Below are 6,000 nucleotides of genomic sequence, written 5' to 3'. Positions count from 1 at the left end.
AGGGAGAGCTGATTATGGACTTCAGAAAGGGTAAAACGAGGGAACACTCGGCAGTCCTCATAGAGGGATCAGAAGTGGAAAGGGTGAGCAGTTTTAAGTTCCTGGGTGTCAACATCTCTGAGGATCTACGCTGGGCACAACATATTAATACAGTTACAAAGAAAGGCACAACAGCAGCAATACTTCATTAGGAGTTTGTGGAGATTTGGTATGTTTCCATAGACACTCGCAAGTTTCTGCAGATGTACCATGGAGAGAATTCTAACTGGCTGCATCACCATCTGGTATGGGCGGGGCAGGGGGAGGGTGCACTGCACAGGATCAAAATAAACTGCAGGAAGTTGTGAATCAACTCAGTTAGCTCCAGCGTGGGCTCCAGCCTCACCAGCATCCAGGACATCTTCAAGGAGTCCCATTAAAGTTCCCCCATCACCCAAGGTGTGCCCTCTTCTCATTGCTACCATCAGAGCTACCAAAAGGGTACAAGAGCTCAAAAGCACACACTCAATGATTCAGGAACAGCATCCTCCCCTCTGCCAAGAGATCTCTGAATGAACATTGAACCCATGAAACCTACCTCACTACTTATTTAATTTAACTTTTTAGAGTATATTTATACATCTTTTTATTTATTTATTCTTTTATGGGATGTGGGCATCGCCAGCTAAGCCAGCATGTATTGCCCATCCCTAGCTGCCCTTGAGAAGGTGGTGATGAGCTGCCTTCTTGAACCCCTGCAGTCCCTGAGGTGTAGGTACACCCACAGTGCTGTTAGGGAGGGAATTCCATGATCTTAACCCAGTGACAATGAAGATGTGTTTCCAAGTCAGGATGGTGAGTGACTTGGAGGAGGATTTCCAAGTGGTGGTGTTCCCGGGTATCTGCTGTTCTTGTCCTTCTAGATGGTAGTGGTCGTGCGTATGGAAGGTGCAGCCTTAGGAACTTTGGTGTGTTGTTGCAGTGCATTTTGTAGATAGTACACACTGCTACAACTGTTCGCTCATGGTGGAGGAATTGGATGCTTGTGGAAGGGGTACCAATCAAGCGAGCTACCTTGTACTGGATGGTGTCTAGCTTCTTGAGTGTTGATAGAGCTGCACTCATCCAGGCGAATGGCGAGTATTCCATTACGCTCCTGACCTGAGCCTTGTAGATGATGGACAGGCTTTGGGGAGTCAGGAGGTGGGTTACATGCCACAGGATCCTAGCCTTTGACCTGGTCTGGTAGCCATGGTGTTTATACGGCTAGACCAGTTCAGTTTCCTGTCAATGGTAACCCCCAGGATGTTGATAGTAGGGGATTCAGTGATGGTGATGCCATTGAATGTCAAGAGATGATGGTTAGAGCCTCTCTTGTTGGAGATGGTCATTGCCTGGCACTTGCAGGGCTCGAATGTTACTTGCCACTTGTCAGCCCAAGCCTGGATATTGTCCAGGTCCTGCTGCGTTTGGTATGAACTGCTTCACTATCTGAGGAGTCACAAATGGTGCAGAACATTGTGCAGTCATCTGCGAACATCCCCACTTCTGACCTTATGACCGAAGGAAGGTCATTGATGAAAGAGCTGAAGATGGTTGGTCCTAGGACACTACCCTGAGGAACTCCTGCAGAATCTCCTGAAGATGAGATGATTGACCCCCAACCACCACAACCATCTTCCTTTGTGTTAAGTATGATTCCAACCAATTAGGTTTTCCTCCTAATTCCCTTTGACTCCATTTTAGCTAGGGCACCTTGATGCCATACACAGTTAAATGTTGCCTTGATGCCGTGCTGTAATTTAAAGTTTTTTTATTATTATGTAATGCAATGTACAAATTTGCTAGTGATATTAAAACTGATTCTGATTTTCTGCAGTAACAGACCATAAATCTATTCCTTTTCCTGTCCTCTATATTTTTATGTTTCTGTCAGCTCCACCTGTATAATTAGTAATATGTCATGGTAAAAAAAAATTAGAACATTGAAAAGCCTCTTAGCTCAGAAAATCTGAGAGAACAGCACTATGAAAGAAGCAGGGGCACAAAATAGGACACTTCCAAGTGTTCAGAGGTCAGTAACATTACTGACTGATATGGCTGAGTCCTGAGGTGCTCAAGGCAGATGCAGAGACTGAATCCCATTTCACAACCTCACCTATCATCATCAATATCAGTATGAGCCATGTTGCACGATGTGGGCAATCATGGTCACAATCACAATTGTACTTGGCGAATTTTTCTAGCGGCCCAGATATCAATCACTTTCTGTGTAAAAAGAATTTCCTCCTCAAAGACGTAATGTAGCTAAGCTCCTGGCCAGTGATGGCAAAGGTCAAGAGGAACAAAGTGATGGTGATGTCATTGAAGAATGCCAGTGAAAATCACTGTTTGAACCTCAAGCTGCCTGTAGTTTGTATTGTCTAGGATTTACCATGCCAATAATGGGGTGCTGCTAATTCTGCTCTTGTGCTTTTTTTTTGTAATTTTTTTTATTGAAGTTCATCATCAAACAAAACTTTCCATAAGGTGTATTTGGTCACCAAATTACAGGAAGGATATAAATAAGGTTGAAAGAGTGCAGAGAAGGTTTACAAGGGGTGTTGCCGGGACTTCAAACACTCAGTTACAGAGAAAGGCTGAATAGGTTAGGACTTTATTCCCTGGAGCGTAGAAGAATGAGGGGAGATTTGATAGAGGTATATAAAATTATGATGGGTATAGATAGAGTGAATGCAAGCAGGCTTTTTCCACTGAGGCAAGGGGAGAAAAAAACCAGAGGACATGGGTTAAGGGTGAGGGGGGAAAAGTTTAAAGGGAACATTAGGGGGAGCTTCTTCACACAGAGAGTGGTGGCAGTATGGAATGAGCTGCCAGACGAGGTTGTAAATGCGGGTTCTTTTTTAACATTTAAGAATAAATTGGACAGATACATGGATGGGAGGTGTATGGAGGGATATGGTCCGTGTGCAGGTCAGTGGGACTAGGCAGAAAATGGTTCGGCACAGCCAAGAAGGGCCAAAAGGCCTGTTTCTGTGCTGTAGTTTTTCTATGGTTTCTATGGTTTCAGATACTGTACATAAATATCATATGGTATTTCATTAACAGAGGAATTAATGAACTTTTTAAAGTCCTTTTTAAACTTTATCATTTTTTTTTACACAGCTGGACATCAAAAGCAAGATGAGCATCTCTTGCTCAACCGCACTTGCCCTTGAGATGTGGTGACACCTACCGTCTTGGACAGCTGCAGTGCAAAAAAGCTTTGTGAGGTAGGGAGTTGCAGTAACTGTAGAGGACTGGCAATATACTTCTGAATCGTGAGGGGACCCCACAGGTACATACATAGACCATAGAACAGTACAGCACACAAACAGGCCCTTCAGCCTGCGATGTTGTGCAAAACTAACTAAACTAATCCCTTCTGTCTACACAATGTCCTTGTCCCTCCATCCTCCGGTCATTGACACGCCTATCCAAGAGTCCTTTAAGCTCCCCATCAGAGGTCAATTAGACTGCGGATGCAGCTGGATCCTGAAGTAAGCAACTGGAAAGTCATTTAGATGGTGACTATATCTGCAATATGGCACCACTTGGATATCTGCACTGCAAATACATTGTTTGTTTTAATTCCTTGCCTTGTAGGCAAAATGGTTGGCATCATATGCACTTCCTAACCATTCAATCATGTTCGTTAGTGCTGGTTTAATCTTAAGCAAAGTGTTTGGACAAAGATTAGAGTCAAGATCAAAATTTGGGAACAGTAAAGTTGCACTACTGCCAAGCTCCGGATTAATGGATAATTATTCAACAAATTCTAGACCTTTGATTCCATTGGAAATAACATTTCACAATATGTCCTGCAAAACCTTTTCATCATTTTGAATAATTCTTTGTCCCCTTAATTCTCAGAATCAGAATCAGGTTTAATATCACTGGCATATGTCATGAAATTTGTTGTTATGTGGCCATAGTACGTTGCAAGTTATGTAATAAAAAGACTATAAATTACAATAAGAAATTATATATAATTATATAACTACAATTTTAAATTAAATAACTAGCGCAAAAAGAGAGCAAGAAAGAAGAACAAAAATATTGAGGTAGTGTACATGGTTTCATGATCCGTTCAGAAATCTGATGGTGGAGGGGTAAACTTCCCTTGCTGACTATTGAATGTACCTCTTCCTTTTCACTTTCCGAGGGGCCAGATCAGGCACTCATCAGGAAAGTGAACCATTGACGAAAGGGGAGGAGAGCTCTCCTCTCCTATCAAATTCCTTCCTCGCCATCCTGTATCTTTCCAACCCACTTGGCTTCACCAATCACATTCTAGTTATCCTCTTTCCTCCCCCCTACCCCCCATCTATTTATTCTGGTGTCTTCCTCCTTCCTTTCCAGTACTAAAAGAACGTCCTAGCCTGAAATGTTGACTGTTTATTCATTCGTATAGATGCTGCCTGACTGCTGAGTTCCTTCAGCATTTTGTCTGGGTTTCCAGCATCTGCAGACTTCATGTGTTTATACATTATCAGCTGTTGGTTTATCAATTCAACACATCGCTGCCGAAATAAAATAATAATCAGAAAGATTATAAGGTACGCTCCCTTATCTGAATCACGGCCGCAACTGGTAAATTATAATTTGCATACATTTTCAATAAAATCCTGTTTGTGTTTCAAAATAATCCTGGGGTTAAAATGTAAGCACTGTAAAAATCAATGATTTCACAAGATGCGTCAATGGAAGAAACAGTGGCCTTGCTATAACTCGGGTCCAGAGGATTGTGCGTCAATAGAGAAAGCTAGGGAATATAATAATATAATATAATAACGGTTTCTGAATATATAGTACTGTGCAAAGGTCTTAGGCACATACAGTATATATAGCTAGGGTGCATAAGACTCTTGCATAGTACTGTATTTGCCAACTTGGAGCAGACAGCGAGTTTGTAAATCTGGTGGGAGCAAAGGCTGTTAGGAATGGCGAGGACGGAGCACTGTGAGAGCAGTGTGGGTCAGGAGGCAGGGAAGGAGTGCCGAGGGTGGGGGACACGGGTATAGACACACCCAGCCCTGAGACACCAGGCAAGGACATTTGATTCCACACAATTGGTTTATTGATCATTACAGAATGTCTCCCTGGTGCCTCTGCTCCCTCCCTTCTCCTTTCCCCTTTTACCATCCATGGATTCCCCTCTCCCTGTCCCCTTTCCACTCTCAGTCCACAATAGAGACCCATATCAGAATCAGATTTATCATCGCTCACATGTCATGAAATGTGTTGTTTTTTTGCGGCAGCAGTATGGTGCAATACATGAAGTTACTATGGTACTGTGCAAAAGTCTTAAGCTCCCCAGTTATATACAGTGTATGTATGTGCCAAAGACTTTTGCACAGTACTGTATGTCCCAGGCTTTGTAGTTTAGGGTGGCCTTGAGCACAGTGCTGAGCTAGTGCTGTATTGAGAGAGGGCCTACTTGTTAGAAACGATCTTGTTAGTTCTGGAGGATATTAAAGAGAGGAAGCTAAGCCCAGAGCAGCAGGTACTCTGATGGTAAACGAACCTCGCTTCACTCAAAGAGTAAAGGACACAGTTTGTTGCCAGGCTTGTTCACCAATCTCAGTCTGTGTTAGTGTCATTGAATTGTACAGCACATAAACAACCCCTTCAGTCTTGCTCATCCGTGTTGGCCAAGACGTCTGTATGAGCTAGTCCCACTTGCCTGTGTTCGGCCCGCATCCCTTCAAGGCCAAGCCTTTACAACCCATGTGCCTATTAAAGACTAATTGCAGTCGTGTTCCCTGGTGACTCTCAACAGCGTCTACTCAGCTCCTTGCTGTCTCACGTGTACAGCAGCCATTTAGCTGTCACTCTATTTTAGAGTCAGTGACTAGACTTTGCTGACGAAACAAAGTAAAAAAAGAAAAGAGTAAGTGCTTGTCTTTCATTTCATACACATGGAACTTAGTCTTAATAAGTGGGATGTGATACCTCCCAGCCATTGTCACAATTTCCACT

The sequence above is a fragment of the Mobula birostris genome, chromosome 2 (assembly GCF_030028105.1).
Source record: "Mobula birostris isolate sMobBir1 chromosome 2, sMobBir1.hap1, whole genome shotgun sequence".
NCBI classification, from domain to species: Eukaryota; Metazoa; Chordata; class Chondrichthyes; order Myliobatiformes; family Myliobatidae; genus Mobula; species Mobula birostris.
This window is presented reverse-complemented; position numbering follows the sequence as displayed.